Source organism: Desmodus rotundus, chromosome 2 (assembly GCF_022682495.2).
Source record: "Desmodus rotundus isolate HL8 chromosome 2, HLdesRot8A.1, whole genome shotgun sequence".
Taxonomy (NCBI): domain Eukaryota; kingdom Metazoa; phylum Chordata; class Mammalia; order Chiroptera; family Phyllostomidae; genus Desmodus; species Desmodus rotundus.
In genome coordinates this window covers 153517480-153543908 of record NC_071388.1, presented here as the reverse complement: position 1 = coordinate 153543908, position 26429 = coordinate 153517480, and the positions used below count along the sequence as shown (strand labels likewise).

The following is a 26429-nucleotide window of genomic DNA, read 5'->3' as shown; positions in this document are numbered from 1 at the left end:
AAAGATATATTTATTGACTTTTTTGGTAGAGAGAGAGAGAAACATAGATATAAATGAAAAATATCAATTTATGGCCTTCCAGACATACCCCAACTGGAGATCGAACCCACAACCTAGTTTTGCATCCTGAACATTGATTGAGCCCACAATGGGATGACGCTCCAACCAACTAAACAGCTGAGCTACCCAGCCAAGGTTTGTTTTTCTTCTCGGCTACTGACATAAGCATCACGAGGGCAGAGATTTTATCTTGTTGAATGAGTATGTGCAAATACCTATTGCTTGGAACTTACGGGAAAAAGTGAAATCGTACCCAAATCTGGTAGGAGTATAAATTTTCCTGCCTTTTTGAAAAAGCAATATGCCAATATAAATTCTCCCACCCTAAGAAATCTACCCCACACAAAGTAAAGCACCAGTATGTAAGGACATTTTCAAAGGAACCTGTATTGCATCCTTGTTCATAGTATCATAAAAACCAAGCTGAAACAAATGAACATTCACAGGGGAAAGAATGATTAAAATGTGATTCGTCCATACCTTGAAATATTGTGCAGCCATTGAAAAGAATAAAACAGAGCTGTAACAAATAACGTGGGTAATTTTCATCAAGTATTGTTCAACTAAAAACATTACATTGAAAAGTGTATACAATCAATTGTTGATAAAAAATTTTGTGTGAATATGTATATATGTTTGTGATTATATGATATTAAAAAAATGTAAAGGGACCCAAACTAGGCCAATAAGAGTACCCTATTAGAGCAAGAGATGTGGATGAAGAACAATGGGAAAAAAAGAGGGAAAAGCTAAGCAAAACCAAAAAAAAAAGAAAAGGAAAAAAGAGAGGAAGAGAGAGAAGGAACATTAAACAAATTCTGTGATAGGATATTTATGACTTTACATAAAAATTCATGTGTTTCTATATGAAAGAGAATTATTCAGGGAAATCAATTTTGAAGCCCAGGATGGGGTTTTTGGACACTGGGTCCAGAATTATTTTTCAGACAGAAACTAACTTTTAAATGTAAAATTGATCACAGGCCTCCTTAATCTCACAGAGAAAATAGAGAATTGCTGTTAGAATTGATCAGACTCCCAGGAAATGCACAAACCCTTACAGATGGTCCTAGGAACACAGCTAGATTGCAGACCGGGTTAGTCAGTGTACTTTTATGTTCGGTGGCAGAAAATAGAAATCAAACCTAAAAAAAGAAAAAGCAGTATCCACTGAGAGGAATAAAAGATCTTTACAACATTTGTTCCCTCAACTTTTAAAAGAGTTTATTTATTTATTTTTAGAAAGAGAGGAAGGAAGGGAGAGAAAGAGGAAGAGAAACATCAATGTGCAAGAGAAACATTGATTGGTCGCCTCTCACAGGCCCCCAACCCACGCCCCCACCCACAACCCAGACATGTGCCCTGATTGGGAAATGAACCAGTTACCATTTGGTTTGCAGAACAACGCCCGACCCACTGAGCTACACCAGTCAGGGCTGTTTCCTCAACTTTTAATGAAGCAGCCTGTAGTATGTACCTTAATTGTTATGATGAGGGGCATTTTTCCTCTTGAAAACCAGTTACTGTCCTGCAGGGTAGAAATGCCCAAATAAAGTCTTATGGTTGCTGGAGTTGTCCTGAAAACTTTCATCTTTACAAAGGAAAAGAGGAACAAATCAGACTTTCTGTAATGTAAGACTATGTCTTTATCTCTTCTGCTACAATAAGAGGTAAGACTCACAAATATTCCCTTGTGAAGTGCCCAGGACCTAGCATTTAACAAGTGTTTCCATGCTTTCTTCATATTTCAGAAGCACTGCATGTTGTGGAAGATAGAAATGGGGTCCATATACTCATGTAATTAATCTGTCCCCAAATTGGTCTGCTTTTAACACCATGGAGCACACGGTGCCAATGTTAAGTACAAAGCGTGGATAAAGGAAAGAGGATCCATTCTGAATGCTATATGATAGAATTTCATTATAGAAGTCTATCTGGATATAGACTTTATAACAAATGACTTTTAATCAAGTGATTTTACCGTAAGGTGAACACTGGATGAACCCTGATTGTAGATGTTTAAAAATATGAGTAAAGAAATGCAGCTTCAATGCAGTGCAAGAGAGAAATATTAGTGGTATGATAACGTAGTAAGTGCTTGGTCTCCAGACTACCAAAAAACACAGTCTGACATCATTCTCCTGTTTTTTCTCCTTCTTACCTCTGTGACTTTGGGCAAATTACTTCACCTCAGTTTCTTCATCTGTTAAAGGGGCATGTGAACTCTGGTTTTGTATTTTGCAGGAGAGACAAGTATGGCATTTACATGTGACTCACAGCAGATCTCAAATGTACTAGCTCTCTTTATTAACCATAAAAAAGTACAGAATATGATAGGATATTTATAAATTTTAAAGGCAATTACCTTGAGATATTTCATTATTACTTATGAATTTTTATGCAGTGTTATTTTAAATTTTTTAAAATTTGGATCTTCATGTTTATTAACTACAGGATTAAAATGAATTGTAATGTGTACTATGGGTCACTCAATGTTTTTCTTTTTCCCATTTTTTCTGGTAACACACTCTACATCTTTTTTTAAATTTTTTATTACAAGAATGGGTAAATGAATGAGATCTAGCCAATTGAAGAGCCTCATCCCTTGGTCACTGTGATTGGTTCAGAGGATTATGAGTCAGGGCTCAGTTCAGAAAACAGAGGCATTGCTGGGTGGTAGTCCAATGAATAAATTTCATACAAGGAACTAATTATTAGGGTTTCATAAGGGCTGAGATGCCAAACAAAACAGAAAACAAAGGACCTCATAGCTTAGCCACATAGGAAGATGTTGACACCCTTCTAGCTGGAGGCACAAAGGAAGGAGTGATGTCACCAGAGCTCAAGACCTGGGGCTCCCTGGTGGGAACCAGATCTCCAAGGAAGTTGCTCCATGGGGCTTGGGGCCACAAAAGCAGGGTTGTTAGAGCAAGGGCTGGAACCATGGAGAAGGTGCAGTGGTCACCTGAAATACCACCTGAGTCATGGATGAAGGGGTTGGAATATTCTGGTTTATCTTTTTCATCCTGACCTCCACTGTCCTAGTGGTGCCTCTTACTGGCTGAATCCATATGGAATTCAATAGACAAGGCAGTCAGGAAATGCAGTTTTCAAAGAAAGGGCAGAGACTGGATCTGAACACAAGTGGGCACACAGTTGACACATTAAGACACTCTTTCACAAAGGCAAGAGATATTTCACCATGTAAACTGTTGGATCCAGGGATGGAAGTGTCTGCTCCTTGGCTTCAAAAACAGAGTGCTAGGAGATATATATGTCTACCTGGAGTAAGATATTTTCAACAGGTCATTAGGGAAAGCCATAACCACACAGGTAGTAGGAGTAAATGAGGGTGTCCCATTGTGAGGGCAGAGCCAAGTGTTGGGGAGGAGGGGAGAGTGTTGAAGTTGTCATTTGAACCCCAGATCCGTTTTTGCCTGATATGACCTCACCCCTGTCTTTCTCAGTTACATGTACTAAGATCTCTCTTTCTTTCTTTGAGCTAGATTGTATAGGGATTTTTCACTTGCAATAAATTATCTTGACTAATATAACCATGATCATTAACTGAATATTTTTAAAAAGTGCTAGGAGAAATGCCAAGTATTATCAGTAGAATAAATGAAAGAATGGATACAGTCATGTGTTACCAGTAAAAGAAATTAAGTGAAGGTGGTTACGTTGACAGGTCTTAGTTGACCATAATACTCAATGAATTCGCTCTTTTTTCTTTTTTTTAAATTAAATATATTGAGGCTTAGGAACCTCCAGGACAACGTTAAAGGTTCTATCATCCTAATCATAGGGGTGCCATAAGGAGAAGAGGAAAAGCAAGAAATTGTAAACTTATTTGGAAAAATAATGAAGGAGAACTTCCCCAATCTGGCAAAGGAAATAGACTTCTAGGAAGTCCAGGAAGCTCAGAGAGTCCCAAAGAAGTTGGACCCAAGGAAGCACACACCAAGACACATCATAATTATATTATCCAAGATTAAAGAGAAGGAGAGAATCATAAAAGCAGCAAGAGAAAAGGAGACAGTTACCTACAAAGGATTTTCCATGAGTATCAACTGATTTCTCAAAAGAAACCTTGCAGACATGACGGGGCTGGAAAGAAGTATTGCAAGTCATGAAAGGCAAGGACCTACATCCAAGATTACTCTATCCAGCAAAGCTATCATTTAGAATGGAAGGGCAGATTAAGTGCTTCCCAGGTAAGGTCAAGTTAAAGGAGTTCATCATCACCAAGCCCTTAGTATATGAAATGTTAGAGGGACTTATCTAAGAAAAATAAGATGATCAAAAATATAAACAGTAAAATGACAACAAACTTACAACTATCAACAACTGAACCTAAAAAAAAAAAAAAAAAACAATAAAAACCCAAACTAAGCAAACAACTAGAACAGTAACAGAATCACAGAAATGGAGATCACATGGAGAGTTATCAGCAGGAAGGGGGAAAGGGTAGAATGAGGGAAAAGGTACAGGGAATAATACACAAAAATGGTAGGTACAAAATGGACAGAGGGAAGGTTAACAGTAGTATAGGAAATGGAGAAGCCAAAGAACTTACATCTACAACCCATGGACATGAACTAAGGGGGGAATGCTGGTGGGTGGATACAGGACAGAGGGGAATAGAGGGGAGAAAAAATAGGACAACTATAATAGCATAATCAATAAAATAGACTTAAATGTATTGGGATGACATTATTTAATAAGATCATATAGGTTTCAAGTGTATAATTCACAGAAATGTATCATACAAATGTACATACTCTTTTATCTTAAAAAGGAAATTTAAATTATAAAATATAAAAAAAGGTAATTTCTGCCAGTCTTTAAAGATAGAGGAGCCAGCTGATTTCCTTGATTCATGCCTAGTAATCAGACTACAAAAAGAATGCAGATCAATGCCAGATGGAGGCTATCAAATAACAACTGGCCACGAAGAAACAAAAAATGTATTTAAAGTTAAGCTGCAGCTACAGTATGTGGAATGGTAAACAGAGCAATTTTATCCTCCTTTATTCTACCTTAACAATCAAGGAGAGACTTTGTTTTTGTTTGTAATAATATAGATAATTATCTTTCGACCATTTGGAAAAAAATGCTAAAGGAGGCCTGATCAACACTGCATTTATTTGTGCTGAACACTAATGTTTCTAGCTCCTCCTTCTTTCACATCAAGCGATATCTTTAAAATATTTCTTTTTCTCTACATATTCACCAACATTCATTTCATCTTTTGATAACAGCCATTTTCACAGGTGTGAGCTGATGTCTCATAGGGGTTGATTTGCATTTCTCTGGTGATGGAGTAATGATGTTGAGCATCGTGTTATGTACTCATCAACTCTTTGTATATTTTCTTTGAAAAAATTTTGTTTAGGTCCTTTGCCCCTTTTCTTACTGATTATTTAGTATAGAGTTGCACGTGGTCCTATTGTATTTTGGATATTAACCCCTTATCAGATATATGGTTTGCAAATATTTTCTCCATTCTGTAGGCTGTCTCTTCATTTTGTGAATGGTCTTGTCTGCTGTGCAGAAGCTTTTTAGTTTGATGTACTTTTTTTTTTTTGCTATTGTTGCTTGTATTTTTAATGTCATATCCAAAAACTGTTGCCAATAAGGACATCAAGGAGATTTTCCCCTATTTTTTCTTGTAAAAGCATTACAGTCTCAGGTATTACATTTAAGTCATTAGTCCATTTCAAGTTAATTGTTGTGAATGTTGTAAGACAGGTGTCCAGTTTTATATTTTTGCTTGTGATTATCCAGTTTTCCTATACAATTTATTAAAAGGACTTTCTTCTTTCTCCACTGAGTATTTTTGTCTCCCTTATAAAATATTAGTTGACCATACACGCATTGGTATATTTTGGGGATGCCTATTCTGTTCCATTGATCAATGTGTCTTTTTTAATGCCAAAATTGCTATAGCTTTGTTATAGTTCAAAATCAGGGTGAGTGATGGCTCCAGATTCATTATTTCTTAATGAAGCATATTTTTAAATAAATTTTAAAATATTATTGAACATTTTAAGGGTTTCTTAATGCATACATATTGCAGACTAAGTTTAATCCTCATGTGAGATTAAATAAATCACTTAGAAATAGAGTCAAAGGCAATAATAATTTTATATTAGGAAAATTGTTTCAGTTTATCATATAACAAGTCAAAGAAAAATGGGACTATTTTGATATGTACTAATGAAAACTTCATATTTATTATCAATTCAAAACTCCCAATGGAAGGATACCTCCTTAAGCAGGATAAGGGATATCCTACAGCCAAACTAAAGGAAGCATTTCCATTAAAAGAAATAAAAAACACTGCCTTCTCCAGTACCAAACATAATCTGCTAGAACACACATTAAAAAACCTTATTCATAATAGGCACAAAATATTTTAAAATATTTTTTAAAACTTAGGGACTCAGGATGAAAAATGAACTGGAAAAAGCAAAGCACAAATATCAATGTGGGTACAGTATCAGTTAAATATAGAAAGGTATCTGTCATACCTGGAATGGAAAGATCGTATGCTAAAGATATCAAACCTGCCTTGTAGCCCAAATTAAACTCTAAATTAAATATAATTCCAATGGCAATGGTTAGTTTAGAAACTTGACAATATTCTTTTAAAATTCAAATAATCATGTGAGGATAACTCAGAGAGTGTGGGAGTGGATTTTATTTGGAGTAGTGGCTTAGGAAAATGGAAACTCCTGGGTGAGATAATAAAACTTACTGCTGACTCATAATATAACACTGTCATTAGGTTAAGAATCATCATCCAGATTGTGACATAGAAAGCAAACCAGACATTGATCTTAGGGTATGTAAGAATTAGTTTAAGATTAAGAATAGAATTTCAAATCAGTAGAAAACATTATATTCAATACGTGATTTTAGCAGACTTGGAAAATAATCTTATTTCACACAATATGCCAACATAATTTTGAAATGGTCTAAAGATTTAAATACATAATAAAATTTTATGGCTAGAAGATTATAAAATTTTAGTTCTAGAAGAGATCACTTGTGTGTAATAACATTTGGGGGCAAGAGGCCTGCCAAAGCATTACCTAATGGCCAAATCATCACATATATTTGACCACATAAACATGTATTTATGGCAAACATAGAAAGATTTACATGACAAATAAAAAACAGGCAATATATGATTGCATATGCATTAATCAAATAACTCTTAATATTATAAAGCAATGAAAGAGAAATCATCTAATAAAAAACATTTATACACACAAAAATAGACCATTTATACACAGAAAAAGCAAGTGAATAAATATATATAATTAGCTTCTCACTATTTAGAAAAATTCAAGTTAAAATGCCCGTAGAATATTAGTTTTCATCCATCAAATTGGCCAACTCACAACAGAGAGAGAAAGAGAGAGAGAGGGGGAGAGAGAGAGAGAGAATGAGAACAGCTATTTGGGCAAGATGCTGGAGAAATAGGCACTCAATTACTAGCCATGGGCATATAAATTGGTCAAGCTTTCTAGAGGGCAATTAAGGGGATATAGAGGATAAATGGTAATGGGAAAAAAACAATAAAAAGACACTTTTGAACTATGATTTCCATCTTTAGGGATTTATTCTGAGATTTATTTACAAACAGGTCATGACAGCAGAAATTATATTAGTGAAACATTCTAGAAAGCTATTATAATGAATGAACATAGTAAATCATTTTAGGCTAAAACATATGAAAACAAATTGGGAACACAAATATTGTGAAATATTTAAAGCATATAGATAACAAAAGTTCCTCACAATTTCACCATGCATGGGAAATTTCTGTTGTTATCCATATTTCTATAGAAAACATTTCTCTTTTTTACTTGTGGATCTTATCAAATTTACACCTCATATGTAAGATTTTACAAACAGGATGAAACTAATGCAATTTTGCAAACTTTATTAACATGAATATATTTTTATGACAACAGATACATCTGTTCAACTTTTTATTGGCCGCATATTAATACATTATATGGGTTTTCATAGAGTATTTTTATCATAAGAAAATATATTGCAAAACAGTCATCCTTTTACTTAAAATTTTTGATACCTTTAGCTTTTTAAAGTAATAAATAAAGGAAATAGACTTCCAGGAAGTCCAGGAAGCTCAGAGAGTCCCAAAGAAGCTGGACCCAAGGAGGAACACACCAAGGCACATCATCATTACATTACCCAAGATTAAACAGAAGGAGAGAATCTTAGAAGCAGTAAGAGAAAAGGACACAGTTACCTACAAAGGAGTTCCCATAAGACTGTCAGCTGATTTCTCAAAAGAGACCTTACAGGCAAGAAGGGACTGGCAAGAAGTATTCCAAGTCATGAAAGGCAAGGACCTACATCCAAGATTGCTCTATCCAACAAAGCTATCATTTAGAATGGAAGGGAAGATAAAGTGCTTCTCAGATAAGGTCAAGTTAAAGGAGTTCATCATCACCAAGCCCTTATTATATGAAATGTTAAAGGAACTTATCTAAGAAAAAGAAGATAAAAAATATGAACAGTAAGAATGACAGCAAACTCACAGTTATTAACAACCACACCTAAAACAAAAACAAAAGCAAACTAAGCAAACAACTAGAACAGGAATGGAACCACAGAAATGGAGCTCACATGGAGGGTTATCAACAGGGGAGTGGGAGGGGGAGAGGGGGGGAAAGGTCCAGAGAATAAGTAGCATAAATGACAGGTGGAAAATAGACAGGGGGAGGGTAAGAATAGTGTAGGAAATGTAGAAGCCAAAGAACTTATAAGTATGACCCATGGACATGAACTATAGTGGGGGAATGTGGGAGGGAGGGGGTGGGCAGGATGGAGTGGAGTGAGGGAGGGGAAATGGGACAACTATAATAGCATAATCAATAAATACATTTAAAAAAGAAAAAAAGAAAAGAAAAAAAAGAGAACTAGTAAATATCTGGAAAAAAAATAAAATAAAGCCAAAATATCTCAGTGTTCTAATCTTAGAATATTAAATTTTAACATAATAGATGTAAAGGTTGGTAAAACATGTAAGGAATTTAAAAGTGGTTGTATTTACACTGGCAATATTATATGGTTAAGTTGGGAACTTCCTTACATGAAGACATTTCCCTGGGTCTGCACCTATTGAAGAAGACCCTAGCCGTATCCAACCATCTTAATTAATTTCTATGCAATTAGTCTATTTCATTTCACTCATGTCATTTCTAAGATGACAAAAATCATTTGATTAATTAAGTCATTTCATTTCTGGAAAAAAGTCATGAACACGCCAATCAAAATAACCTTATTTAGTAGCTAATGTGAGAATCAAATGAAATAATTTGTTTAAAGCATCTAGCAAAATGCTTGGCAAATGACGAAAGTATTGCATATAATAAGGCTTGCTGTTATGATTATTACCATTAAGCAATGTGGGGGAAATACAGTACAGAGCCCTTGCCATCAAGAAGTTTAAAGTAATTGTAATTATGAATTTCAACCATTTCCATATTCTAGGAATGGAATCCTAGAATTCACTCGTTTTACAAGTGAATGCTAAAAATGTAAGAGCTATTCTGTTGAAAATAACAATGTTTATTTCGGCTCTGTTTATCATATTTGGATTCTAGTTATTCTTTAATTTTTCATCAAAATTATTGCTCATCTCATATTGGGGTAATTTTTAAAATATAGATGCTTTATTAATGTCCATTAATTATTTGTTCAAGTTTACTTTCTAGGAATATTTTTTGTCTCTCCAACTTTATTCATGTTTTAAAAATCTAGGCATAATGTGTGACATGTGTGTCTTATGTAGCCATGATCTTAGTGTAACATTTAATTTTAGTACTAATTTGTGATCACCATAATTGTGAGCCTAATGATCAATTGTTCTGGCAGTATAACACCCTTAAAATGTGTTTATCTGTACATATATTATATTATCTATTATAATACCATCATTTTGGCTTGGAGAGAGCAGTACAAATTTCAGATAAAAATGTATACATATATTATATACTACTGTTTCCAAGCCAACATGACCGTGTCATAGAAACAGAAAACAGAGTAAAAGTCAGATACGACACAGCAAGATAATGAATGACATCTTTGGGAAAATTATGAAATAGCACAGTCTATGCTAGTAAAATCAACTATGTTTAAAATTAATAGTTGGTGTTTCTTCCAAACCCATATCCTCTAAAATAGAATTCAACACTCCTAACCCTGTCATTGTTAAGATTTAGAGTATAATGGCCCTGGCCGGTGTGGCTCAGTACATTGAGCGCAGGCCTGCAAACTGAAAGGTCACTGGTTGGATTCCCAGTCAGGGCACATGTCTCAGATGTGGGCCAGGTCCCCAGTTGGGGGCGTGTGAGAGGCAACCACACACTGATTGCCTCTCTCCCTTTCTCCCTCCCTTTCCCTCTCTAAAAAGAAATAAATAAAATCTTTAAAATAAAAAATATTTAGAGTATAATGTAGAAGTTACAGGTATTAAAGGTGAACTATATTAAGTATTCTTTATTGTGAATACTTAAAAGCAATTTTATTAATATGATTTAAAACTAAAATATGTACATTTTCATGTTACAGTATTTCCATTAACATTATCATCCAATCATGGAGTAACCACATACAGCATCCCATTCATTTCAGGTCTCCACAATGTCACAATTAACGGGACCCACTACTGTGTTTTAGTCAGAAGTATCCAGTTTTTAGCACTCTGGATAGCAGTCTTCACCAGTTTTCACAGCACGTTGGAAATTGTTTTCAAAGAGTAGGGGGTATTTTTTGGAGGGGAGGGTAGTCATGCTTATTTAGACCACTGCCCATATCTGTTAGGGATTTTGAAATGATTTAACAATCCATTATATAAAACAAGTTTCATAATATTTCATACACATTCCTATAATTATAAATTACATAAATCAATCTTTATTACTGCTTCATTATTGTATTTGTGAGGTAAGATAAAACCAAATGCAATAAACTGAGTGTCCATTTCAAATTTCATTCACTGAAAATCTTTTCTACCTGAAAATTAAATATAAATGGAAGAAAGTGACTTTTTAGTATTTACATGTTGGATTTTCATGGAAAATCAAATATTTCTCTTTGTTATATTTATTACAATTGCTCTCTTTTCATTTAAAAACTATGCTTCTAACGTTAACCCAAATCTCAGTGGAACTCAGTAAATTTGAGACATTTAATTATTCTAATTCATACCAGATCATCACTATAACTGAACATATAAAACATATGGTACAATCATTCCATGGCCCTAAAACATTCCCAGTTTATTCCCAAGTTTCTCAGGCAAAAAAGAAGTAATAGTTTCAGAGTACAAACATGTAGATGGTTAGATATTGCAGCCAATTCAGAAATAGCACCAACTGACTCCTTTCTCTGCTTTTCTTTTCCTTTCCTTTTTTTTTTTTTAAGCGGGGCCAGGTTTCATTCTTTTCTGCATTCACATGCTCACAAATATCCTTCCCTTGAACTGTCAGAAAGCATCAGATTGCCTGATCTGCATGATAAATTTTAAAATCTTTTCAGAAACACAAAGACATTTGCTTCAGGCGTTATGATTTCATCATCACCACCATAAACAAGTATAAAGCCAACCAATCTCTGGTATTCAAACTGAAGCCAAAAGATATGGTACTTTGAAAGTGTTTGGTAGAATTGCAATTATCTAAATTCATTTGGGTCCCTTTTCCACTCATGGCATTTTGCAGTTGGGCAATCATTTATTTACTGCCATGACCACTCCTAGATGACCCCAAAATAAAAATGTGATTCTTACAGAGAGGTTTATAAAATGCAAATACTCTAAGTAATATTTGTAAACAAATCACACTGTCAGATGAAAACATTCTGGTAACTGATGTAAAGATGATATTTTTAATATTTAATAGCAACTTTAATTCTTGTGCTCTTTGTGAAACTAACTACAACATCAATTCCACCCATGAACATCCTGAGTAAATAATAGATGTGAGAAAGTGGAAGGTTTTCTGTGATGTATTTCGGATCTCACGAGAATGCATGCTTATTCCTTGAATGACGTGAGAACCAATACCATTAACGCCACCAAGTCTACTTCTATATTTAGTGTTTTATGAAGCTAACTGAGAGTTAAATCCACAAGTGAGAAAAGGTTTTTCTAGATTCACTATGATATTGACATATAAAATTTTATCTGAAATTTGATCCAATTTGGCTTTTAAGTCTAAAGCCAAATTTATGCTTTCAAGAGCTTAAAACAAATAAGCAAATATAAAAGCCAATTCTGTACCTAGCCAGCAAATGGAATATAATTACTTCATTCAATCAGAAGCTGTGACTAAGTGACTCTAATCGAAATGCAAGGTAAGTGGATTTCTGAGGACTTGAATTATTGAACAAGTAAAGTAGGGACCTGGAGTTCAGAGAAGGGGAAGATAGCATTATCTTTTTTTTTCTAGGGAGTCCAGAATGCCCATTCACCCCTCTGGCAAAAGTGGAATGTACAAAAGATTTTACTTTTAAAGTAAATGAAATAACCCTATGTGTCAGCTTCTATTAAAGAAGTATGCTGCATACTTCATCTCACCTTTTCTTCATTGTAACATTTTCACATTACACAAGCAGCATTATGTCACCAAGACAAACCAATTTCCTTCATGTAAATGTAAAACAACATGTTTGCTGCAAGATATCTCCGTCAATGTCAGTGACGTACAAGGACAGCCTCAACAGTCTGCCCTGTCCCTTACGGAGAGGGGAAGGCAAATTGTTTATTCACACTCAATTAAATTCTCTGGCCACTATTGCTTTAGCTCATTGAATTTATTCATAAACTCATCACTAGCACTATATTACATCCAGGAGATATTAGCACTTTCACCAGAAACCAGCTGAAAAAGAAAAGGCAAAAGGAGATAAGGTGCCAATGACCTTTACCAACAGATGGACTCATTTATTCTGTCTCTCAGAGGAGCTGGCACAAAATACAGAGGCATGCCTTTCACTTGAAGACTTGGGTCCCTCTACTTAGCACTCAGTGGTACAACAGACCATCAGAGACCACGGGGATCTGCAGCGAAGTCCTCTGCTGCTGGCTCACATTGGGATTCCTGCCAAGTTACTCTCTCTGGACCCCACTCTCCACATCTGTAAAATAAGGGAACCAGCCTAGATTTTCTCAAAGGCCCTACTAGTTCTAACATTCTTTGAATTCAAAATGAGTTTGATGCCTTAATGTTGTTTGTCTTTGTTAGACACAGAACATTAGATCTTCTCAAAACATTCATTAAAGGGGCTTCCTTTTTCAATTTGCCCAACGTTATAAAATAATTAATAAGGTTTTATATTGGAGATCAGGCTAAGAAGAGCTCAAAGTAACAGAAATCCCCCTAGATCACATTTTTTCATCTATCTTCCTTCCTCTCCCTCCCTCCTGAGTATCCCGCACCATGGATCTGGTCACACATTCCATTACAAGCTGTTCAATGATGCCTGTCTCCTTTTCCTCACAGAGGAGTGTCAGCAAATGGTTCCCTCAGAGCCCTTGGAAATTCACAGAGAAACGTTCGTTAACAGCAGTGCTGGAAAAAGCTAATCAAACTCTGCAGCTGTTTTCTTTGCAGGCCCATCTTCTCCTCTGTATTCAGATGTCTCTTCCTCCACAGACTCTCACAATGGTGATGAAACAGAAAAGTTATGACCAGATGTCAGAACAGTTATCAGATAGTTCATTTTATCAAAATAAAACCTCTCTCCATTCCAACTTTTGCCCTTCCAGGGAACTGTTCGGGTACTTATTACAAGCGCCTGACCTATAATTTTTTTAAAACTTCCAGAATATCACTTTCATCTGGAAAGACTCTAGAGCCACAATCGTAAGACCTGATGGTGTTTATAGGAACATTATAGGTACTCTGTGAACTCACAAGCTGTAGAAATCAATAGGCATCTTGCATAGAAGGCTTACAATTGATTTTTCCAGGAGAGTCAATTTGTAACTTTAGGAGAGGCAGAGACACTGAGAGGATGTAAGCACGCTGGAGGTTAAAAAAAATCACAGGCACATGGAAAATGCCACACTGCACTAGATGAGGTCGTGTCTCAAAGAAGCAGGGTCTTCGGTGATGATGTTGCTCAGGAGTGGCTACAGGAAAATACATAAAAAAGACTAGGCAGCTCCTGCAATGCTCCAGAGCTCGGAGAAGGAAAGCTCTTCAAGGTACAAAGAAAACGCATTTAATAGAGTTCCTGAGCAGCTTGAATTTAAATGTATGCTGTCGCTTTTCTAAGGATAATAACAGTGGGCTCATTCTCTCCAGTTTTAAAAAATTGTCGGAAATTATAAAAAAATGCCTTCTACACTTGAAATTTGCCAAGAGCATAGATTTCAAGTGTTCTCACGACCACCACCACCACCAAAAAAAAAAAAGAAAATCAAAATTAAAAAAAATGCCAACTAACCATGTGAGGTGATGAGGTGATGGATGTGTTAATTAGCTTGATAGTGGAAATCATATCACAATGCATTCATTCATACATCAAAACATGATCTTGAACACCTTAAATATGTACAATTTTTATTTGTCAATAAAAATGTAAAAATAGAGAATTGTCTAAAATTAATCTATTCACTCAATGAAGAAAGTCAAAGTACCATTCAGTGCTCTGTACTTCTCTAAGCACAGGTGACAGCAAGGTGTGGGCCCTCACAAGGCTACAGACACTTAGAGGAAGGGGTGACGAGGCTACATCTCAAACAAAGCTTATGCCCCCATAAATACTACACTGACCGCCAATGGCCTTGCTACGTAACTAGAGACTCTTGTTCTTGACAGCTATTGTTTTCTCTTTTCTCCCAAGTGCTCCTTTATTTCCTCCTCATTTTATTATGCTTTCTGCAAATTCATATAAATAAGTTCTACTTTAGTCAAGAGTTAAATAATACAAAGGGTAAATATTCTTATAAATTATACTATTTTTAATCTAAACATGTCTAACAGTGAGGAGGGAGAATTCATGAATACCAAGCAAATTTCTGAATTTAGGCGTTGGGAAAAAGAGGGTTAAAAGTGGAATTTTAGGGGTCAGAAACATACTGTATCAACTTTAATGTGGATTTTAAAAGTCTGTTTCAGTGTGTTAAAAATCCCCAGACACTAATGCTGAAAAATAATGCTAGGGGAAAAAAAAACTTTTATGAGGGGAGGGACAAAACTCTTGTATAATTTTTATCTTTACTTACGGGACACAGCTTCAAAAGAAAGCTTATAGCCATCCTCTGATATGGGTGATTTGATGGGGCTTTTATTCACCTTGTTAATTTTTGCTTTGTGTGATGTTAACTCTTCTAAAATTAATTTGGAGATCCCTCTTCCCCTAATGCCTGGGGTTGAGTAGATGTGGAGATGTTGGTAAAAATCTGTCTCTTTCAAATCTTTAGGTGTACCAGGAATATAACTGAAACAGCTGCAATTTTAAGTCGGATCATTTCACACTAAGTTAAATGATGTTCACATTAACTGTTTAGTATACACCTGTAGAAAGCTACAGTCACTGTAGTGCCTGAACCTGGCCTTGAGTTTGAGGTTTACCAGTGTCTAAACATCTATAGAATTTCAGGGATTTCAAGGCTTTGATTTCAGTGCACGATTCTTTGAAAAAAAAATAAAACAAAACATCACCTAGGAAGTAAATCTATTGTACTCAGTACTGCAAGTATTCCACAACTCATTAGCCAGTATAGAAGTTCAAAAGACCTCAATTGATTAGATTTTAAAAATAGTTTATTTATTTATTTTTAGAGACAGAGGAAGGGAGAGAGAAAGAAAGGGAAAGAAACATCAGTGTGGGAGAGATACACTGACTGGTTGTCTCTCGCACACACCCAACCAGGAACTGGCCTGCAACCCAAACACGTGTCCTGACCAGGAATCGAACCAGTGACTTTTGAGTTCACAGGCCGGCACTCAATCCACTGAGACACACAAGCCAAGGACTTGATTAGAGTTTTTTAAAATGGATTTATTTCAGAAAGTTGAAGACACATATGAAAAAATCATTTTCAATTTCTACCTGCTTGCCTTTGATTGAACTTGTTTTTCCTTCTCATACTCACTCCATAGAGATGAACAAAAGCACACTACTGTGATAATTAACCAAGATGATATCCTGTTTTGCAAATAAGTCTGAACATTTCAAACTCTAGAGCAGGTATAGCACGGTGGATAAATACAGAAACTCCAAGAATCGACCACACAACACATCTGGAGCCCAACCTGAAACGCAGCTTCAGACACTCACCGGTGAAATGATCAGAGGTGGACAGATCGACACTATCAACACTGTCAGCACTGTCGCAGCTAAAAACTTCATCATCTGGTTCCTGCGCAGAGGAACAGAGTGAGGAGCCGTCAACTTCTTCACACTTCCCCCTTAAAATTCCGCTCATAGCTGCAGCGCTGTCACATGTACCTGGAACAGAACAGGAGCAACAGCGCATTTTAATATTTGACCACCGACTGCACGGTCGAGGTTTCCAAATTGCTTTGGGGAGCTGTGATTTTTTGAATGACATCTATCATACTATCATAGCCATGCAGAAATTATACTTTTCATGATGTTTAAAAGCACTGAAAACAATTCCACCTTGATTGTTATTTGCATCCTCATCTGACAACAGCATTTCATAAGAAAAAGTCAAAATTAACAATTTGGAATCAGAGAGTTGCATAAAGAAATATGTTTCTGTGTTTTCAAACATTGAAACAGGAGTCAAATACATGTATTTGATTTGTTCTGGTAGACCGTGTACTGTCTTTGACAGAGCCAGAGTTCAGAACAAAACAGATCACTCTCTTGCATGCTGTCATACCCAGAGCATACTGATTAGGGCATGTCTGTCTTGCTTGGAATTTCTTTTTTCTCAGTGCAAAGGCATCTACTTTCCTGGGGCTCTTTGTCCATCAAAAATCAGATTGGTTGCTAGGAATGGCTATACCTGCAGAATTTAGATGCCTCATCATGTTACCGGTCAGCTGAGCAGAGCTATAGGGAATACTTGAGTCCTATGTCAAGGAGGCTGGCTCAGTACATTTTATATAGGGTAAACCACAGTCCCTAAATATTTTCCTGGGTAAAATATTCAATTTACGTCTTCACTCTCGGTATCAACACAGTCAGGGAAAGCCAGTCAGAGAAAGCCAGTCAGAGGTAGCCTGATGCATTTTTTTTAAATTTGTTAATGTCAGTTTAGGTGAGTCATTAAATCTCTGAGAATAATAATTTATTCATAGATATAGAGTAGCTATTAAGGAGATCAGCAGTTGCAAACACGAATTCCTACAAATGCAGGTAACCTCAATGAGGAAAGAGTGTCAGATGCAATATAATCGTGCAGTCATCTTAGTTTTCTCTTTCATCTACTGTTATTTGTAACAAAGGTATAAAGAAAGATTTCTCTACCCTAAGGGAAATGATAGCACAGGCACAACAAAAAATGGTCTCACAGCCAAGGAGACAGTAGGTTGTAAGTAGTATGATCCGTGGTGGACAAGAGATGCATGCCTAGACCAAAGGGAGACCAAAGGGAGACCAAAGGGAGAACCAAGTCCTGGTCGCTCCTGCTCCAGGCTTTTCCAACTTGATCTCCTGTAAAATCTGACCAATGCCCCACTCACATGCAGAAGCAGTCTTTACATCCTCAGGTTTCACATTCACTGTCTTCCTCTCCATTACAAATTTTGTTTATAAAATTAAAGGAGCAATTTTTAGATTACATTATAATTTATTATTTTAATTTCTTTCTTTGTATTGACTTTATTGGGGTGACATTGTTGTACAATTTTGTAACACATCATCTGTATATTGTACTGTGTGCTCACCACCCCAAGTCAGGTCTCCTTCTGTCACCATTTATTCCCCCTTTACCCTCTTCTACCTCCCCCCTTCCCTCTTTCCCTCTGGTCATCACTATGCTATTGTCTGTGTCTATGAGGGGTTTTTTGTTTTTTTGTTTTTGTTTTTGCTTAATCCCTTCACCTTTTTCACTCAGACCTGCAACCCTACTCCCCTTTGACAGTTGTCAGTCTGTTCTATTTAAAGCTCAACTTGGACTGGCTGTAAAGGATAGACAAAGAATGGTTCAGATCTGTAACTTGGAAGGGATAATAGAGTAAGGATTCAAAACAGTCCATTAGCCCAATACAACCCTGAAACACCTTTTAGAGATACTTCAGTTGGGAGAACAAACTTATTTTACAGAGGATACCTGCACAACACATGCTGGCAAGAAGAGACAGCAACATAAGCCACCAAATTCCAGTATGGTAGTCCTAGCTGTGCCCTCCTGGTAGTACAAAACAAGTCTAACTAGAGAGACTTTCTTTAAAAAGTAGCAGCAGCCTTGGGACCGGCCATTTTTCTTATGCCCCTCACTGACCGCATAGTCTCCTTCAATTTTGGTAGCTACTTTTCCTTGGAACATATTTATTCTGGGTCCTTCCACTGACTGGCTCCTTCTGTTTCTGTACTTTTGCTTCCCCCTATCCCCAGCTGGCATATGGTTTTAGATTCTGACAGACCTGCCTCTACCTCAACATATCCTGAACGTCTCAACTCTGATCGCCAACTGACTTGTTCTTTACTACGTCTCAGTTCAGATTGTTGAAAAATGTCATCCAGTCACTTATGCCTTCAACAGAAAAGAGATTTGCTTGTCTGAAGCCTTTTGTTTAAGAGCCATTTATTATCTATTCAGTAAACATCTATTGAGCTTTCATGTATCAGTGACTATTTTAGGTACTGGGGAATAAAATAATAACACAGAAGAAAAAAAACCCTTCCTTTAATGGTGCTCATATACTAGGTATTGGTGGGTGAAGGCATAAACAAATAATAAACAGGTAAGTAAATTAAATATATAACATGCCATATAGAGATCAATGTTATGGAGAAAAGTAAGCAATTACATTGTACAGTGACGACGTTTGGCTGATAGAGAACATTCTGCTTTTAATTGATTGATGAGCTAATGTCTCAGTAAGAAAGTAGCATAAAGACATGGAGGGGTCGGGGTGGGGGGAGTTAGCAATTTTGACACCTGGGGGTGTGTGCCAAGGCCCTGGGCTGGGCACAGTCGGCGATGAGGTTAGACAGGTATTGGGCCATATTGTGTGGAGCTTGTGAAGACTTTGAGTGCTCTAGTGAGAGAAGGCCACACTATGGGGCTTATGTAGGAGAGTGACAGACCTGGTTTATTCCTTTAAAGGAGCCTCATTATCCTGTCATTTCATAAGAAAACAGAGGGGCTATGGGAAAGGGAAAGGTAGCTTTGAGAGGAGAATGAAACGATTCAGAATTAAGAAAGATTCTTAGAACTTAGTGGCTCAGATGAGCAGTTCAAGTTAGAAAACCTGATGAGTCAGATAGCTGGAGAGGTCCCTAGTTTTTTGTTTGCTTGCTTGGGTTGTTGTTGTTGTTGTTTTAGGGGAAAGAATTTAGAAAGAATTTAGAAGGAGATGGAAGGTCAAAGTGCTTCCCACAGCCATGTGGTTATTTAATTTCACCTAGAACCACCTGTCTCTAGATTTACCAATTACCCTGGACAGCGGAAGCTCTCAAAACCGGGTTTCAACTAGAACCAGTTCAGATACATTGTACCACTCTGTGCTACTGCCTTGCAAATAAAATTAACAATGAAAAAGTAAGCTTTTCTTTATCATTCTAAAAGGATATATTTGTAATTTGGTAGATAAAAGGGAATATATGGATAGTAACCACTATCAAGGATTTACTTAGTTGTGGGAAAATGGAGGCAAAGATTTAATAACTATTTTACCCACCATTATTCCTAAAGTTACTTATTCAAGATTTTTAAAAAGTCAAACCCACAACCGCTGTCTGCTGTTGCCAGGATTATAGGACTCTGATTCTGGACTATCGCTGTTCGAAAGCCAGATAGTCTCCAACTTGGTATAGTCACTTGGTGACATAATGTGATCATTGTTTAGTTGAAGAAACTCGTATTTTCAAGTGATTTCAGCTAGTTTTAGATGATTTACTTGTAAAGACTGAGAACTCTTGATGGTTTTAAAAAATGTTGATATACCTTATGTTTATTAGTTATAGGAAACTATTTAGATTTATTCCTTAACTGTTAAGAAATTCATGTTAATAATTTGTGCGTGAATTTGCTCACATTTATGCTTTTAGTTTCTGATGGCCTTGAAGAATACTGTAATAAGTCATTAAGGAGAGAACAAACTGTATGATTAGATATTGAAGTAAACACAAAGAAAAAGGTGGGGAAAAATCCCAAAGCATAACAGACACTTGTCAAAAGAGAGACTCATGTTGCTTTGTTTTTGCCAGTCTGATCCCACTGCAGTGTACTCTGGTTGTAGTGCTAAAATTGCAATGTTACAGTTATTTCCCTGGCAACAGACAGTGAGATCATGCAGGAGAAGCTAAATTGTGAGAGATTAAGTTGCTACCTTTATTCAGATATCTACAGTAGTAGGTGAGAAAGGAGAGCAAATAAGGGAAAAAACAGTTTCTCTCACTGCCCTTGATTGAGGTTGTCCCATCTGCATATCAAGTGAAAGCAATCCTGAGCAATATTAAGAGTCACCCTATAACACAGAATGCTGTTTGCAGAGTACATGGCTGGAAGAAACAATTAGCAAACAGAGGGAAGTACATATGACATTTATATTTTCTGGCATCTGAGATTACAATATCTGTTGTGTATTTGTTAGAAGTCAAAAGTCTTAGAATTCTATTTCAGGATCACTTAATAGAGTTCTGTGTTTCCCAGGTCCAGAAAAAAAAAGGGGAGCCTTCTTAGATTTTCTTAATCTATCTAATGAGAATACTGTATTATTACTAATCCTGTATCTAATGATTCCTCTGAGAACCAGATGTTAGTAGGTAAACATTAGAACAAGAGTGGGGGCAGATTATTGAAGCCAGAGATGGATGCAGAATGAAGGTGAATAAAAGTGAAAGTAGATTGAATGGTACTGGGAACTTGGAGGGGAAAGTAGGACATGGGAGAGTCACATAGGGATAGAGGGAAATCTCCAAAGGAAAAATGGACAATTTGGTAACTTGAGAGATATGGCATTGATTTTGGCTTAGTGATCTGGCTTAGGAGAGAAAAAGCAGTCTGCATATTTACCACTCATTTGACTTCAGGTACAGGAAAGCGGGGATGTGTACTGCAGTAGGACTTAGACTGGCCTCATTGTTAAAATTTCCTAGGGAGATTTTTAAACATATAGAGTCCCAGGAACCTCTAGCAATCACTGGAATTGTGAAGAGGGTGAAGCCAATTGCTTGAAAACCTGGTTTCACCATTTCCTAAATAGTTTTTCAGCAAGTTAGTTAATTTCTCTGGGCCAACATTTTTTCACCTGTAAAATGGGATTGACAGTGGCTGTTTTATAGTGTTAGAATATGCACTGTGGGTGCTTTCTTAATAATTGTTAACTTCTCCATTCATCATTGGTACCTATTGTGAATTCCAGATGCCTTGCATTATAGCTAAAACAAAACAAGAGCAATTCTCTAAAATCTTGGCTGAGAGTATAACTTAGCCAGTTTACATAAAAGAGGGTTATAAATTAGGAGTGAGACACCAGACCACCATGTGCACCCTGAGGCATTGAATGGATGGTAATAGCACAGAAAATTAGGGGAGATGATACAAAGTCTTCTTTTGAGGATGCCCTGCTTGAATAGGCATGACCAGTGTCAGCGTGACCTAGTCAAGTCACCCTGTCTTGCTAAAATCCCCCTACAACTCCATGTGGATGCTAGGCTCCTAAGGAGTCTCTAGAAGATAATTTTACCTACAGCAATCTGAGGAGATTTATCAGGCTGTGTTTCCAAGTGATCATGTCTTGCCAGAAGGCCACCTCCCACTCCAAAGAGTGTGAATTGATTAACACTATAGATGCAATTTTGTAACCTATGCTTTTTCCACTTATTACATGAGCACATTCCCTTCTCATTCAATAATTTCCAAAAGCACATGTTTTTGTTTTATTTGGTTTTCGTTTTTGTGCTTAAGACTACATAGCATTTCATTGAATAGCCAGGCCATAATATCAACTGAAATTCTAAAGGAGATTGGGTTTTTAAAACTATTATAAATCACCATATAATTAACATTTTCTTTCATGTCTTTGTGAATAATTCTGATTATATCTTTAGGATGAATTCCTAAAAGTGGAATTATTGGATTTTCAATACACATTGTCAAATAACCTGGCAGAAAGTCTCTACCAATTCGTATCTTTAATTGTGCACTGGGATACCACTTTATCATCAACTTGCCATCACTGTGACACTGCTATTTTAAACATTTCTGTGAATGTTTTCGATACTCGTTAAGAGCTAACACACGTATAGTGCTTACTTTGTGCCAGGCACTTTCTAGCATTTTGCATAGGTACAATATTAGGATGGATTCTAAGGTGAAATACAAGATTCCCCACCCTCTGGTGTACATTTTTAAAAATAATCCCAGGATTACATACATGGTAAAATTTTGCTCCTGTGATTATGTGTACCTTATATGGCAAAGGAAATTTTAATATGTAATTAGGGTCCCAAATCAATGATCAGGTAGAGTATCCAGGTGGGTCTGACTTAATCACATGAACTTTAAATGCAGGGGTCAGATATTAAGAGTAAGAAGGATTTGGTGCAAAAGAGACTCTGTGGCTGCCTTTGAAGACAGAAGGGGCCACATGACAAGCAATGTGTGTGGCCTCTAGGAGCTGTGAGAGGTTCCAGCTGCAGCCAGGAGAGAATGGGGACCTCAGTGCTATGACCACAAGGAATTGAATTCTGTCAACAAGAACTTGGGTGTACGATAGCTTTCTCCCCAGAATGACCAGACAAAAATTCAGTTGAGCTGATCCTGATTTCAGCCCTGTGAAACCCGGAGCAAAGGACTTAGCCACACTGTGCAGGACTTCGCACTTACAGTACTATACACTGGTAAGTGGGCATTGTTTTAAGCTGTTAAGTTTGTGGTAATTTGTTACATAGCAATAGAAAACTAATATAACATATATCAACTCATTTAATCTTCATCATGCCCATCTGAAGCAGGCATTATTTTTTTTAAGATTTCATTTATTTTTAATTTTAAACAGAGAGGAAGGGAGAGAGAAGGAGAGGGAGAAAAACATCAATGTGTGGTTGCCTCTCATGTGCCCCCTACTGAGGACTGGGCCTGCAACCCAGGCATGTGCCCTGACTGGGAATTGAAACAGCAACCCTATCGTTCACAGGCCAGTGCTCAATCCACTGAGCCACACCAGCCAGGGCATGAAGTAGGCACTATTATTAATGCCGTTTTCAGATAAAAAACTGACTAACAGAGAAGTTAGATAATGAGGACAAGGTCATAGAGGTAAACTACAGGCAGCATTCAAACCCGGGCATTTTGACATTTGATCAGCATACTTTTAATCATCACACTCTTCCTTGACCCTTGATGATTGTCTCACTGCTAGAATGGTTTTCATAATTCTACAGTCTTATATAATGCTAACTCAACCAGGTGATGACCAATGATTTAATTATAGAAATGTGGAAAATAGAAAAACTAGCCAATACAGAAGAATTTTTGTTTTTATTTTTTTGTAATTCCCTAATGAGAAGTAATATTTAGGAAGCTATTAAAACCCCTGGGGATTAGCCCTGGCTGGTGTAGCTCAGTGGATTGAGTGTGGGCCTGTGAACAAACGGGTCACCATTCAGGGCACCATTCAATTCCCATTCAGGGCACATGCCTGAGTTGTGGGCCAGGTCCCACACATTGGGAAACAACAACACATTGATGTTTTTCTCCTTCTCTTTCTCCCTCCCATCCCCTCCTTCTAAAAATAAATTAATTAATTAAATCTTAAAAAAAAAAACCCTCGGGATTATTTTGCTCCTCCCATTCTTGACTTATAAGCAAAAAGAATGACTGGAAATAACAACTAAACTTGCGCACATTTCCTATGTCCCAAATTCTGTGGTGAAAAATGTTCCACATAGACCTTTCAATCCTTACACTATCACACAGGCAGATAGCTGAATTTTATAGAAAGGGAAACTGGCTCAGATAGTTTAAATAGCTTGTCCAAATTTACACAGGCAGTAGATGCCATGTCTGGGAGCTGAACTACAATCTGTATGACTGCAAAGTCCATTACACATCCCATCCATCATTATGCTGCACTACTTAAAGAACTAATAGGTAAGCCAAGTTACAAGACCCCATTACCTCAGAGAATGCATTTTTAGAAACAGACTTGCTGACTCTGTGACTAAATCATCCTTCCCATATAAATGAACTGAACACATTTTTGGAATATAAGCACTCACTCTATCTTCAGACACTCAGTTATCACATCGGGTCAGAACATCCACTTTTTTGTCAGTTCTACCTGGCTGTGGTAGGAACTTCCTCCAGTCCCATATTATCTGCTTACCTTTACCTTCTGCCATATTAAACTCCAGTAAAACAGCTATATTAATTCTGAAACCATGCACCCTTGGTTTCTTTGTACCTGATTCAGCATTTACACTTGCTAAGCATTATGGCTTGAAATTATTTACCAGAAAACAATATAGATGGCAGAAAGTGGATCCAGTGCAGAACAACAATCTTGCTGAAAAATTTTAACTTCAATCAAATGTTGTGGTGATTCACTGAATGACTACATGCATGACAGCGCTCATAGGCTGGTATAAGACATATTACTATATTTTCTTACACAAACATTATTTAACATTTTATTACAAGTTAATATAAAATTATTATTTATTTACAATTCATCCATTGATGTAATAGTGTATGATGTCCTGTGTGTGTGTGTGTGTGTATCAGAAGCAGAATAGTGATATTACAGAACAGCACAGTGCAGAATCATGAAATGGGACATGCATATAGATGAAGTTCCTGGTAATGCAGGAGACCTCAAATGGAGTTCACACAATAAAAAGCCTGCAATACAAAGTTTGACATGGCTTAATCACATTTATGTGACATGGAAGTCATCACATTAAAGAGCATTAACATGGAAGCACATGAAAGGAAGGGCCTACCTTAGAATGTAATGAGTGTCTATCATTTGGTGGATAAAAGAAAAGGGTAAGATAATTATCTGACAAAATTATTCACGTATGTATTCAATCAGCAAAATGATTTAGGGGGCACATGATATGTATCAGGTATTACATTAGCTGTTGTTGATACACAGAAAAAGAAACCCCTTGCTACTGAGAATTATAATTGAGATAGTTGAATAAAAGATTGTAGAAAGAGGTCAAGATAGTGACCGTAATGACCACATAAAAAAGCCATGGCAGGGGGCCGAGAACAGGTCTTAGGTGGCTCTGAGACTGCTCTCATTGGCCCTGCCAATAAGGTGTGTGAAGATCTATGAATATATAAGCTTATAATGGAATCTCCAAGCTCAGAATTAGTCATTTGACACTCAGCCCTAGGGGGCTTTATTGTCCAGCATGAGAGAGTCCACTGCAGCCTCTTACTGATTCAGATATCATAGTGGCCAAATAATATAAAATTTTAATTATGATTTTAGTGAATTACAAGAAAGGAATTATGAGAAAGCAAAGCAAGAGTTTTTTAAAAAATAACTTTTGAAAACCTTTCCCAGCATCATTCTGTTTCAATAATCTGACAGCATTATAACCAATATTGCCTGGGTAAGAATGGATGATAAATATTGATTTTCTGTGGCCAGCCTAAGTGGGATAGAAAAGGAAATGAAAATCGTTGTAAATACATTCAGGAGTCCTGTTTAGGAAATTTTTTGTGTCATTTATTAAATGTAATGTGATATATCTACAACATGACAACAACTAACTATATGAATGTTTACTAGAAAACAAAACTAAAATGCATTTTTGAGCATGACAGCAAACTCACAAAAAATCAAGGGCTCTGTGACAGTAAGTCAAAGCAATCACGCTCACAAAATACCAAGGCGGACCTAAAGTGGGGAGTTCTGTGCAACTCTAAAATTCCTGTGCTGTTATGCATTGGGAATCATCTGACCACACCAAGTTTTTTTCACTTTTCAAAGTCCTCCTAAACTCTGCTTTCATTCAGTACTTAATGCATTATATCCAAATATTTAATACAAGCACATAGTATTTGGCTGTTATTTGGCCTTAGCAAATGATCCAGTTTCCCAGTGAAAAAAATCACCATGGAACTATCCTTTCCAGTGTCTTATTTTTTTTATAGGAAAATGAGCAATCCAGGATGGAATTATCTCTACAGGCCACTCCCATATTCCTAGAGC

The 26429-nt window shown here is 36.6% G+C and overlaps 1 protein-coding gene across 1 annotated transcript in view; it reads right to left on the bottom strand.

Moving 5' to 3' along the window:
• The window catches only part of CSRNP3 (cysteine and serine rich nuclear protein 3), a 185192-nt gene that overhangs the window by 146236 nt on the left and 12527 nt on the right, over positions 1-26429 (bottom strand). The window contains exon 2 of the mRNA XM_045187352.2: positions 16396-16566. The gene's annotated coding sequence lies outside the window, so the exon portion shown is untranslated. The remainder of the gene's footprint in view (positions 1-16395; positions 16567-26429) is intronic.